At 40.7% G+C, this 14,551-nt stretch overlaps 1 protein-coding gene across 6 annotated transcripts in view; it reads right to left on the minus strand.

The window, feature by feature from the left end:
- CHRM3 (cholinergic receptor muscarinic 3) overlaps positions 1-14,551 on the minus strand; it is a 286,298-nt gene that overhangs the window by 174,007 nt on the left and 97,740 nt on the right. For 2 of the 6 annotated variants that reach the window (XM_054195958.1, XM_054195962.1), the window contains exon 1: positions 8,264-8,327. The exons of the other annotated variants lie outside the window; for them this stretch is intronic. The gene's annotated coding sequence lies outside the window, so the exon portion shown is untranslated. Of the gene's footprint in view, positions 1-8,263; positions 8,328-14,551 lie in introns of those variants that run through there. 6 annotated transcript variants of the gene reach the window in all.

Genomic DNA, 14,551 nt, shown 5'->3' on the forward strand with positions numbered 1-14,551 from the left:
GATCAGAGCTAGGCTTGGGAGAAAGTTACCCGCAAACACACACAAAACAAATACGAAAAGGAAAGGAAAAGCTGGCATGGAAGAGACTATTTGCTCTCTAATATCATGTAAAAAAGCTGGAGCAGGGAGACCGAACAGGAGTTAAAAGGCAAATTTTGCCTTTGATTTAAGTGTGTGGTTGCAAGATTACCTGTGACTGTTGAAAAGGACTGCAACAGAGGTGACGGAGGAGAAAATGATGGAAAAGAGCGTTGTTTGTACCCGTCAGCCCAACTCTTTGGAGGTAGGAGGGCCAAGGAGCTACTGTTTTCTGCTATGAGAATGTGAAGAGCAGGCTCCAGGCTTCCCTCTGAGCCTGCCTTTATTTGTTGTAGCTCCCTTACCCTCTCCTGGATACCTTCAGCACATCACACCAAGCAGCTGTGCCAGGCTGCTCCTGAGGGAAGGTATCCCCAGGGGCTCTTACTCTGTAGTAAAAGTGGTCTATAAAGTTCCTCCAACTTTTGAGAATCGTTGTTCTGGAGTAGTTATATATCCAAATCAGTTTGCAAGGACAGGGACACGTCATCTTCAGGAGTTTCACTGAGCTGAATATTTCTTCCTCCTTTTCACTTGTACCTAAGCATATGGGCCCTTCTCCTCCTCCACTTTCTCCACAACAGACTGAAGTAGTGTTCCTGAAACTAGTTCTCAGGTCTCAGGTGTTTCCTGTGCAGCCTCTCTGCTGTAACACTCCCAGTTGTAAGCGACCTGAGCCATTTTCTGCATTGTCCAACACGAATGGAAAGTTCAGGCGGGAGGCTGGAGTCCTGCCATGCCTCCTTCCAGACAACGGCTGCGCCAGCTCTCCATTTCTGAGCTATCCTTCACCGAGGAATTAGGACATTTTTATGCTGGATGCCCAAGTTCCTGCTCAGTGCCTCATTTAAGTGTGATGTATGAACTCAGCTCTATGTAACGTGAATGTGTACATATGTCTATAATCAACTACAGTAACAATCACACAGAGAGTTAAAAGCTTTCAATTCTTTGATCTTAAGCAAGTCTGAAAGTTTCCATAACGCTTAGTCACAGGCAATGTATTATCCTGATCCCAGCTGCAGACTGTAAGATTCTCATTAAAGGTAACATGCCATGAAAAGCCTTTATAAGCATTCACCACTTCATCAATACTTACTGTTTTGCAGCAGAAAATGACAAACTGGGATACAGTACTTTGTGAACAATTACAGGTAACTTATCAAAGGATAAAACAGTTTAATTTTAGATGTTGTTAGACTAACTGGTATTAAAGATATCTCTCTATATAAGAGATATCTATATGTTTTGCCTCTCTTAGAAGTGATTTATTATGAGAAATATTATATGGATAATCAAAATTACTTCTTCTTTTGCCCCAAACACCTGGTAGAGGACACATCCTTTGTGTACAGAAATCAGAACAAGCTGCTGATACACTGTTATAAAACTTCTATGCCTGTTATTCTCATAGAGACATAGCAATGCAAAATATAAAAACACAGAAGCCCGTGGAAAACAAAGGAAACTTTGAATGCCACTTAATGTTACCTGTCCCTTTTGTGCTGCCTGTAACAATATTCCAGAGGACAGATTTTTAATATTTTTTTGCATTTACCTTTGGTTTAGATGTTAGTGCTATTTTATTGAACAAAAGGAAAAACTTAGCGCTCTGTAAAATAACCATAGCACAAGGACTTGATCAAATACAAAGTCACTTCATCAAAGGTTTGCATTTACTCAGACTCTCTCTCCATTGAGGTATCTCCTCACAATTGCATCTCTAGTATCACTCCAAATCTTAAACAAGATTCCTCTTTTCTCTCTTCTGTCACATACCCACACTACCTCTCCCTCTGGAGGTGAGCACATCACCCAGAATCACCATAAGGAACAAGCAGCAGGCTCATAGCCATTGCTGGACGTACAAGGACTGTAACGCGCTCAAGTGCTCTGATGGGCGTCTGTCAAGGGAACACTTGCTTGTACCATTTCAAAACAGGCACCTAAATAATTCTAAGTGCAGAAGACAGTTCAGGATGTGATTTGCTGGGAAGTGTAAGACAAACATCCTTCCCAAAGCACCCAGTCATGAGCAGCCTCTCAGCTATCTTTCCAGGACAGCCAAAAAGGGACCCGGCTATGACCATGCAGTTAGGTGGCCACACAGTATAATAATCTACATGACTAGAGGCTTTGCCCAGTGGCCACTAAGGAGGGGTGTCCCCTGGGGGCAGCCCATCTTCCCTCCGAGGGATGGTCTTTTTCCTGCTGTCAGCTCTGTCCTCCCTGGGCTCAGCGCGCTGCCATGCTATAAGCCAGAGAAACCCCAGAGATGCTCCAGATGATTCAGCAAGACGCTTTCATAAGCATCACCCCCCTACGATTTGACAGGAAGGGTTGAGGCATGTACAGAGCAATGGAAGGATTTAGCAGAGTTTTAACGCAAATTCAGAAGAGAGACAAAAGTGACATGAGCTAATCGAGCGGAAACACAAACTGCTTTTCTGACATCATTATTCTGTGGTTGCTGAGCTCCTTCAGAGGGAGCTCAGCGGAAAACACATCTGAAGCCTGTCATTACGCTCCATAAAAAGAAGGCAATTGGCAATCCTCCTAATCAGTCTTTTGTAGGATTACTTATATCCACAAACATCAGCTTACTCTTTCTCGACAACATATCCTTTAATGGCAATAAATACTGACTTTTCAAATCATAAACATCAATACAACATGAAAAAGCTTATTATTTCCTTTTATTATGTAAAACCACTACTGCAGTACCATGTATCCTGAAATATCTGTTGTTTAAGGGTAGTTCAGAAAGAAATAAATATATTCTAGTACCACAGTGAGTTACAATGGTTTGTGACACAGACTAATTTTGACTATAGGCAGTGATAACCCACTTAGCAAAGACATTCAACTAGTGAAGGCAGAGCTTCTTGAAAGACAGCACAATTTACGGTATTCTACCAAGATTTTACTGTTTAGAAAGCTCTTCATCTCCATCATAATTAAAGATGAAACTTTGTTTCCCTTTTGAAAAACACAAACATTGCTTTCTAGCAAGGTAGTGGCATACTCCTTCCAGATTTCAATCAAAGCAACAGCAATTGCTACCAGAAGTGGAAGAAAGCTGTTTATTTCATTTACTATTTTGCTTTTCAGATCTTAAAGGAGCATTTTTTGTTCTCTCATCTCTAAGGTCTTTGTATTTCTGCTAAAAAGCTCCGTACTTTCCATCTCACAGGTTTCATGTGGTCCTCCACAGGCAGAAGCTGACTCGTCTCTCTGCCTCCTGGAGGTGCTGGTAGCCAGAGGAACCTGGCAATGCCACACTGGGACCAGAAGACTAAGCAGAGGCAATGCCAGAAGCCAGGGAGGGTGGGAGGCCCCACCCTTGGACGTTTTCAAAACTTGAATGACCAAAGCTCTGGACACAGCCCAGTCAAACTACGAAGTTAGCCCTGATTCGAGCAGTGGACTGAACCAGGTACCTCCAGAGGTTCTTTTCACCATAAAGTAGCCTTTGCTTCTTTTTTTTTTTTTCCCAGTAGACAGTGCAAAGGTAAGACCATAAAAATATTAGCTCTTCTTGTTTTCTGCATACTTCTATGCCAACTTCTCTTCATGCTGAGTATAATATCTTTTAAGGGGTATTTAAATATTGTCTGACTAGCATACAGGAAGATCTCCCTAGAGACAGAAATGTATTTCTTTGTTACCTCCTAACCTGTAGCTTTTGGCAAGCATAGAAGTCACATATATCCATCAAGCAGTATAATAACATCCAATAAATACCTTTTTGGACCTTTGGACTATTTTAGATTTTGCATCATTTTTCTTCATCCTCTATTTTTATTGGCACCCTACAATAAAAGTTTTCTCAAAAAAATCACTGGAGTTCATGTATGTGACATTTTTTTCCCCATGAATTCAGTGAAAATAAGAAATTGTAGAGAGAAGGATTTGATCTCTGCTAAAAAAAGGAACAGAGGGAGAAAAAGGCAAGTAACAGGCTTCAGAGTTACTGCTGAGAAAGAGGTATGATTGGCAAGTACAAAATGTTACAGAGGATACAAAAAAGCACAAAACCTGGCTTAACAGTTGTTATTTCACTACCTACAATATCTGAAGAAGAGAAGCAAACCGTATGCTCCATTTATTTTCATTCACAGTAAGCACTTTGCACTTAGCAGATGCCAGCATATGTTTTGACTAGAAACACACAATTAAACTTGCTTAGAAATAACCTACTGCAATGGGTAGGGGAATAAACAGTGTTGAGCCACCTCACACTAACTCGCAAGCAGCAGCACCGCCCAGCAGAACAATCCATCAACTACAGTAGCCAAGGCAAGTTTAGGAAACCAAAATGTTTGACCGCATGGAAGTTCATTTAAGGACTAAACTGTTAATTGCAGAAGGGGGGAAAACAGCCCCCTACAGAGAACAAAACCCAGCTGAGATTCTTATACAGAGAACCCATTGCAACCACTCTGAATTGCTACTGTATTTTCAGGATTATTTATACCTCTCCATCACCACAGTTGAGACTGTGGGATTTTTTGTTGTTTGTTTGTTTTGGGTTTTTTTGGTTGCGTCTTTTTGAGAAAATCCCCAAAACTCTAGATGTTTATCTGTGGCCTTCTAACATGTCGCATTCTAAACCTCCCAGCCCCAGGCCTGTCCCACTTCCAGCCCTTTGTTTATATATTCTGGCTTTTACATTTTTAAGATTTACTAGCTCCATAAATGCCATACACCCATAATTTCATCTTCCATCACCAAGCCAAGAGATTCCCCTCAGGAGACTGGAAAGCCACTTGCCCCTTTTCCATGCTTTACTTACTCAGTAAACACGATTCCTGAATTTTACTTGTGTAACATTTTAATTGTTCTCCCCGAGATTCATGACCACTGGAGACAACCTGTTAGGCCCAGTCAGATTTGAAACAGGCCAGCACTGGCAAGCATAAGGGAAGAAATATCCTCTGGAAACCAACAGTTCAAATAAGCCTCTTCAGGATGCTGTGTAACAATTTATGTAAAACTAGCTGACTAAAAAAAAAAAAAAAAAAAATAATAAAAGCTGAACAAGAGTAAATCAGACAACTAAACAAAAGAATCAGACACCTAGAGTTCAGTAATCAATAAACAAAATTTAACCATACACCAGTTAACATCACCCTTTCTTGTCTTCTAAGTATCTTATCCAAAGCAAAATAACCCAGATTTTTATTCAAATGAAAGTCATTACAAAATAAATAAAAAGGATGTCTTTCAATTATCCCCTAAATAGAAAAGTTCCATCATAGAAACTGATAGAAAAATAGAATACGCATAAAATGTCATGTTGAAGACTTACTTACCAAATAATACTTGCCAAAAGGCATATCTGAACTGTATCACACTTTATATCACTATTAACATGGAAAAAGCTACATAAACTGCTTCGCTGATAAGGACCCTGAAATGCCTCTGTGGTCTGATGGGAATAAAAGACAGAGAATGAAATCTCCTACCCGCCTCCCTCTGCTTCCTCAGCAGCACTAACGAACTCTATGTGCAGCTTAAACCACAAATTCCATTTACTCAATATTAGCATGAAGGCGTTTAAAGCCCTTATAACGGGAAAGAAGGTTAAGTTAATGCCGTCTTCAGCAACGTGTGAAAAGATCAGAGTAGTGTTCAACAGCAGGAACAAGTTTCAACACAGTGATGAGAAAATTAACTGGCCAATTTATTAGCCACAAAAAGCACCTTATTTGATGACAACTTAAAAAGGCATTACGCCACAGGCTTTGCTTCTTTTGCACTTGTATTTGCTAGGAGTCCGAGCTACCCTCCATACAGCGAGGTACTTTCCGAATCTTCGCAGTACTGTGACACTTCCTATAGTGTTAATCCTCATTTATCCTGCGCTAGAGAAGACTATACATTAAAGCAGCATGCACTTAGGGCTCAGCCCTGCAACATGTTGAGCGCTCTGGCCCCCGGCCACCAGAGCACTTAGGCACATGTTTTATTTTAAACCCACAAGCAGTTCCGCTGAAATTCAGAGAGAAAGTCACAGTACGGAAAGAGACAGATTATGTCCCCAAAATGCGAAGCAAAGCACAATTTAGAACTATCGCAATCATTTCACTGGGTCAGGTAAAACTATCCTAGCAGACAAGCTGTTCTACAGCACATTAATAGGGTCAGAGAGGCCTCCCAGCCCTCTCATGGCTCAGGTATGCTCCTAAATGGGCCAAGCACAAGAAAATGATTTCACTAAGTAGTGGGAACATTCAAAGGAAAGTTCAGCAGTACCATCCATTGCCGCCAAAACCAAAAAGAAAGGCAGAAACGGAAACATGAAGGACGTCCTCAATTCTTGTCCAGCGGACAGGGTTCTGCACCATGGACGACGTGCGCACTCTTCACAAAGTTCTTCAAGCTTACACCGCCTTTTAACAGCTACCCAGGTCTGGCAAATATCTTTCCTTTTTGACAGTGACATAAGCAATAGAACCGTAAGAATTATTCCTCTGAAAATGCTATTAACATTTCAGTGTTAAAATTACACTGTGTCAAGCTGCAGACGAAAAAAAAAAAAATAGTTGCATTTGCAGAGTACAGAAAATTACCGTAGACTCAGTGCTTCTAAGATAGGATTGGGGAGGGGGGAAAGAAATCAAGACCACTTGTGTGCCTAAATATTAATTTACCTTTCAGATGAGAAAAATGAAAGTATTATTGTATGCTATTATTATGATCAGATTTTCTGAAATGTGAATCTTCCATAATGCACCAATTTTATTTGAAAACAAATCTGTTTTTAATTTCAAGATCACAAATTAACGTTAGCACATTTTGTATCTCTTGCTCAAATACATCTCAAACAATTTAAATAATTTTTGTTACATACTGTAATCTGTATCTTGAGTGACAACCTCTGCACTGGTTATCAGCCTAGAGGAATGAGATAATAAATAACTCCCTTGCTTCAAGAACTATTTTATAATGCAAAATGTCACAGCTCTGTAAAGCAGTACTAGCATATCTTAGCAAATCGTTATCAATGACATTTTAAAACTTTAGAGAATAGGAACTTTAAGCTAACAGATCAACAACATACTGTTCTTGATTTTGCAGCACATGAAATTGTAATGCTTCCACTATAGCAGCTGAGAGAGCCTCAGCTTCTTCAACACCATTGTATTAAAAAATAAAAATAAATTTAAAAAAAGAAGGAAAAGTCTAATTAGAAAAGCTTTTGCTGGTTTCAGTCACTGCTAGTGCACACAATGTCCCCACCTTTTCCCCCATCTAAATCCTCAGCTGTTTTACCAGGTTTGGTGGGAAACTGATTGAGAAACTTGGTTCGAGGCTTTGGGCCCCCTGATGAAAGGATCAAACAACACATGTCTAAGCCACAGGCTGCAGAAACCTCTTGGATCTGCACAGCGGGGCCCAAAGTCTTGCAGCTGGGAGGAAAGGTTGGGATGGGATCCTGAGAAGCAGGCTCCAAGTGGCAGTTCATGATGGTCCTTGGGATGCGGCATTTCTCCCACCTGCCTGGGCCAGGGGGGAACAGACCCCCGGTCCCAGGATCTGGCAGAAGGCAGGAAGAAAAATCACAGCCCTGCAGTGCCTGATCTGCCGGGAAAGAGCTGCCATAAAGTAACCTCAGAGCATGCAAGTACAGCCTGCAGATGTGAGAAGGAGCATAGCAAAGGCAGAGGGAATAACTTGTTCATGCCCCATCAGGATGAAAGAAAAGCTAATGAGCAAATTAATTAATTGCTTCTATGGATTGCATTCAACTGGCAGTCTCATGCTACAGAGAAATTATCTTTTGCTGTGGCTCTAAGAGTGGCTGGAGTTCAGAAAGCTGACAAATCTTCAAGTGGAAGAACAGAGACTTGAGGTTAAAAATGAGTCTTAAATGTTCCAGAGTCTGAGAAAATAACTTGTGGGGGAAGAAAAGGGGAGGACTTAAACGCTGGGCACAATCGAAAAATAAAGAGAAAGAGAACAATTTCGTCAGTGCATTAGGCTTCATGCTTAAGTGCAGGATTAACTGAGGAGAAGGGCCTGCATGAGAAAGGGCAGGCACAGGCAGGAGGGGGATGCCAATCCCAGGAAGGTTCTTGTCAGATGCAAGAGTGCTTCAGAGCTCTAAGAAAAGGCATTTTTAACATATTTTAACATCTAGATCCGTTCATTTTTTTGTGCTAAGACTCTTGTAACATACCTTTTAGATGCTGAAATGTTCCCAGCCATTTCTGTCACTCCGGCAGTTGCAACGCACACCGTCCAGAAGGGTGATTTCAATATACTTCCCCAGTGCTGCGAGACCTCCGTTTATAACTTCCTATTTGGCCCTGCTCTGTGGTGTTTAACTCTATCAGTTATCATCAACACAACCGATTAGATTACTGAGCCCTGACAGCCTGTAGAAAGAGAGTCAGTTTGAGGTACCACACTATCTGTTCCGCTTTTCCTGATGCCAGCAGCTACCCTGTAAAAGAGCTGCAGCTAGGAAGTTATGTATTTGCTTGTTTTAAAGGGGATCCCACGTAGATAAACAATGCTGTTCTTCAGACCCAATTAGATTTATCTGACAACGAACTGGTCCTGTTATGCTGCTGTGACACCATGTCTTACTGGTCTCTGATAAATTACTGAAGCAGTTACGGTTCTAAAAGCCACCCCATTTCTGTGAACTGATTGTATATGTATGGAACTGGCAAGGTGAGCTTCAGATACCGAGGTGCTCGATATCAAAGGGTCATATGATCCATTTAATATATTTATCAGGTTCATTATTTATATTTCAGAACTGCCACTGAGTCCAACTGCCCTGATGATTAAAAGCTTCCATTCTAATTCCTAAACTACATTTAAATGTAGTTTATATCATTCGGTCTTGTGTAAAAATTACTCCTCCATTTAATGAGGGCTGGTCTTCATTATTCTCTTTCAAGAATAATGACACTGAGAGAAAAATAAAACCAAAAAACCTCATCCCAAGTCAGCACTAGCACCTCAATAAAAGCCAAAACCGTTTGAAAAGCAATTGGTGGCAGCAAACAAAGCAATAATCAGTTTTGAGTCCATAAATAAATCCATCAGTAAACAGGGAGAAAAACACAACCTGCAATCTCTTTCATAGCAAGAAGAAACAAGTGGTGTAGTGACCAAAATGGCCTGTATAAAAGCAGAGACACAGATAAAGCAGAACCTTGACCAAGTCATCAGAGCTTATTTGTGCCCTTCTACAGAAGAACGTAAGTATTGAAGAGGTCCTTTTAAGAAAAAAAAAAAAAAAAAAGGTAAATTTCTGTTCCTATTGAAGCCCACTGTAAACCCCTTTTGGATGTCAATTTAATCATTATTTTGCCAAATAGCTAAATACAAATAGGAAATGAAACCAATCTGAATCAGGACTTACAAAGAATACTTGAAGTAACTACTCCGCTGTTACTACTGAAAATTTTGCCCCTTTCCCACCAACAAGGGAGGGCTCTGAAGAGAATGAGGAGCGAGGGACAGGAGCAATCAGGCCTTGTTGGCACACGGGGGGATGGGAACTGCACTGCAGAGCAGCGCTAAGTCTGGACAACGTCCCCTCTGCACTACGCCTGCCAGCGCCTGGCATACACAGCCCAGGCACCCCTGCGCAGAAAGCCAGGTTACAAATGATGCCTTCGAGGCACCGTTTAACCTCTTTTTGTTGGAGCACTGCATGTTGGAGCTACAGTGGCACAGCTCAGGACTGGCTTCCCCTCCTGCTACCCCTGCCAGGTGACACAGCTGTACCTCCTGCTGCAGCCTGGGACTGGATTTTGGGCAGGCACACCAGCAGACAGCTGATCCCGACCTCTGAAGCAAAGCAAGGAGAGGGTGGCCTGAGGAAAGATAACCAACCATGCCGATGCTAGGTGAGACACCGACTGCTTTCATTTTACTAGCGCTGGGACAGGCAGAGATTTCAGCGTATGTGGACAGAAGCAAGTGCTAGATGTTATATCATATCATACCTTCCGCTACGCATTACTGTAACTCCTTCTGCAAGCAATGCAAGAAGAGTTCATTTACAGAAATAAAGGTTACATCCAAGCTGATTTTCAATTAAGACGGTCCAAAACACCTTACTAAGGTTAGTAACTGCTGTCCTGCCCCTACTAAAAAGGTCATTATCCCAGATCAAACTAGACATGGTTCAAAGACCAGATTATAAGGAATATATTTACAGATTTTTACTAAAGAAAAAGCTGAATAGCTGCATAATTAAAGAATATCTTCACAGTCCACTAGATCTAAATTTGATGAATTTACAGATTTCAAGTTTGATACGCTGCCACTTCTTCCTCCGTTTCAAGTTCTGAAAACCACTCCCGTATCAGTCAATATTCGTCCACATACCTTTTACTTTTCAAATTAATTTGAATGATAAAATCTCCATGCTGAAGCTCAAAAAAGTTGACACAACCACCACCACTTTGGGCCAGATTAACCAATCACTTAATCAGAGCAGTTTTGCACAACTGAACAAGTAGATCATAAAACAGAGATAAGTATACATACAGCAGAGTCAACTGCTTTGATTATATTTTGTGTGACCAACAAGATGTGTTTAGAAAAGACTCACAGCAGGAAAAACAATAAACAGAGAGGTCAGACAGCTAATTAATACTGCTAATTTAACTTGTACCCTAACACGCCACTTACTGTCATCTGCACTCTGACAAGGAGTAGATGATGACAGCTCTCAAGCATTGCTAGTAAATTATTTTCATTTTGCCCTTTCCCTCCTAAACAAAACACACCGGTGACAGAAGATGCTTGACCTACTTTCTAAGCAAGAGATTTCCAAAGAAGCACTACCACCCTGAGAGGCAAGTAGCAGAATGCCTTGAACAGCTGAAACTTTCCAACTTCCAAACAAAAGATATTTTATTTCAAACTACATATGCACTTTTTCCTCTCTTTTTGCAGCGTCCCTCCACTTTCCCTCCCCACCATTATTCCTGATTTCTGCTTATTTTCTTTATACCTCCAATATGTGTATGAGCACACAAACTAGCTACTAAACTGACTTGCTGGTCTTTTCCCACCGTCTCATAGAAGTCTTAAATTAACCTCACCTATTCTTTTTCTGGATTATGGATTTTAATTTATTCATATACTTTGTACGTAGAGAAGCCGCCCCACAACGCCAGTGAAAACATAGACATAACGCTAGTTTATCACGCATCATAGTAGGCCATGAGACATATGTTTTCCCTAGATCCCAGGGATCTGCAGAACTTTAAGAGACTGCAAAAGAGTTTTGAAAAACTTTCTGGGGATATCACAGAAGTGAAGTAACCTCCTGAAAAAGTCTGCTTCTCTAACTTGTAAATAATTTTCCTAACTATACTATTTCACATCTCAACAGTGGCAAGTCCCAAAGCCATAAAATGACACTCTGCCATGAAGCTTTCCTTTGAAACCTCAATGTTAACTGCTGCTGTAAAACTACAGTTTCGAGATGGCCAGCCTTGTTTTATCCTTGCCTTTGTTTCCCCGAATGCCTGTCCCTTTCATTTTCCTCCACCTCGAGACCCTCTGAAGCAGCGACAGGTTTTTCCTATTGAGCTTGTGCCGGGGGACAGCAACCACCGTCCTCTCAGCTGAGTCAGGGGAGCCCGATCTCTGCAGAAATGAGGTGAGTTACAGCCAATAGATGCTCATACTTTCGGGAGCAAAAGCCGTTTGCCACAGTAGAGGAATTTTTAAGCACTTATTTCTTATGCTTAAGAAATAAGCATAAGATTCCTCACATAAACTGTGGTACATGAAGACCCATGCTGTAACAGCTAGTCACAGATAATGGGTTAGTTACACTGGAATCACTGTCCATATTAATTGCGGGGGAGAAGGTGATGGTTTATTGTTTTTAATTGGCATAACACAAAACTCCCCTTTGGGAAAAACAACATAGTTTTAAAATTAATTTATCGGAAAAGCAGCATGGATTTTGGGGGGGGGGGGGGGGCGGGGAGTAATCCCAGAAATTAATCTTATATTGGGATGCTGGAAAACATTAACATGAGTTTGGGAAACTTAGAAAAACCTCATTTTTCAAAAACCTCGTGGAATTTCCCAGTTCCCAAGAACAGACAGACAAAACATTACTAGAAATTAGTGACATCTATGCTGCATGGGCATCAGACACAGGGGAGGGAAAGAAGAACGTTCAGCTTCAGTGTGGAACCAGCCCTTCTCAAGTCTGGCAGTTCAGTGCTGTTCCTGGCTGGGACAGCCAATCATGCCAACGCAAAAACGTTTCTCCACTTAGTGATTTTTCAACTATCACATCAGGAAACTGAAAACTTAAGGATAAATTAAAGGATTTGAAAAGACAATATAGTTATATACCCCATCAAATTTGAGAAGTGTCCAATTATGCCAATAATTTAGTGCAGACTAAGCGCGGGCAGCTTTTTAAATGCATTGTATCGCATACCTTCGACAAATTAAAGCATTCTTAGACAACAGCATAACCAGATTATGACAAATTTCTTTGTGCATGAATATTGGTGTCTTGTTTTGGCTTTCTTCTCCTACATGGCTAATTTAAGGAAAGGGAGGGGAGAGGCAAAGAGCTTTATTTCAGTCCTTCAAATACTTAGGAACTTATCAGTAATCAGACACCTTATAATCATTAATTCAATCCAAAGTTCACAGAACACTGGGAGCAAAAGTAAAAGTCAAACATAATCAAAAACTCTGTCAATAATGATACAGCTCACAGAAACGTGGTATAAAAGCAGCTGCGCAAAACACAGTTTACAAGCAAGGTTTATAGCTTTCTTTAACCAAATAGAGGGAAAAATCAATGTTAGCAATCTCATAATACTCAGTGAAGTGATGATAATATGACAGCACTATTTATCCTCTGAAATAACAATGACTCTTCAGGAACAGCTGAATTAGCCCTTATCTTATAAATGGCTCAGGATTATATACATGCGTAGCGTCAGAGGATGCATGCAGCTCTCCCATGGATAGCATCAGTTACAAACTCCTTTCTCTCATCTGTGTCATCCACAAAAGGCTGGGAGGAGCACTGGGCAACATTTCCCCACGTGGAGTCACCGTGTCCATTCTAAACACAGAAATTAAGTCACCCCTTCCCAAAGACACATCCTTTTAAAAATGGCCAAAGGTTCTCTGTCTGTCTTGTCCAACTAGGTTACACCCAAATACAGTGGGCAAGAAGTTCCTAAATCTTGCAAGAACACTTTTTTCTTTTTTTTTTTTTGCTTATTCGCAATGTTAATATACTTGAAAAAGGATTTAAATAGTGCCCTGTACATATACTCCAATGTTTCTATTTATTGATTTATTTGAAAGAACTCTTATTCCTTATTGTGCACAGGGCAGAGAACTGGCAAACTTCTCATAAAAAAAAAAAAGAAGAAATCTATTTTGAGTCGTTTCTCCTCAGGTAGGATCTAGTTCTTCTGGTTTTAAAAAACTGTACTAGATCTTTAACAAATATGGTGAGCTTGTGCTTGAATCAGCTCAAGTATGTAAATTTTCCAAACAAAAGAAATCTAAGAGTATTCCTGCTCCATAGCTGACTAAAACATGCACATGACTGTTTTATGACCTTGCTTGGAGTCAACACAAAGTCGAGTTGCACTGCAATTTAAATTACCTCCAAACTTCTTTTGGCAAGAACAATCCCTTGATAGGAACTAGCACTACTCTTTAGAGATCTGATTTCCTAACACCAACACCTGCATTCATTTAATCAGAGCTTTTCAGACTCATTGGTATCACCTGCTGTAGATGCTAATGTGTTGCTTCAGGCTCTTGTTGGAAAGGTTGTTTGATGCCTCAATTCTCACAGGATTCACCACTTTCTGGCAGATCCCTTGCTTCCTTCCTCTCCCCTGAGTATAATCACACCCACAAATCCCCTCTCATAAGCTTTCAGCCACTCTTTGATATAGCTGGGCAGCCTATAAAGCAATTAAATGATTTTCCTAACATGAAAAATGCTCTTTCCTTCTTCTAATGCGGTAAAGCCAAAATATCAGCAATCATTCAGGCAGGAAAAAGTGGACCATGAAATATTTTAAATGCCTCTTATATGTTACTGTGGTGTTACCTGTTTCCAAGTGGAATCATTTTTTTCCACGCATTTGAAGCAAAGCCACCTGGAGGAGGGAACAGAGCAGCTGCTCAACTGTGCCAAGCGACAAAACAGCTTAGAGGAAGCATTAAAGAATGGCAGACTATGTCATTGAAAGTAGTAAGAAGGTTATTACGCAGGCTGTAATACAAGCTGAAATCTGGTCAGGATAACCCCAATGGCATATTTTCTTTTATTAGTACAAATGGTTGAAACCTTGCTGCTATTTCTTATCCAAAAGGTTTCAGCTTTAATGCATGGCATTGATTAATTAGCACTATACAAGAAGGTCTTGTATAACGCAGAGTCAAGCCATTAACTTCACTTGGCTGAAGATGAAACTTGGACCGT

The sequence above is a fragment of the Rissa tridactyla genome, chromosome 3 (genome assembly GCF_028500815.1).
Source record: "Rissa tridactyla isolate bRisTri1 chromosome 3, bRisTri1.patW.cur.20221130, whole genome shotgun sequence".
NCBI classification, from domain to species: domain Eukaryota; kingdom Metazoa; phylum Chordata; class Aves; order Charadriiformes; family Laridae; genus Rissa; species Rissa tridactyla.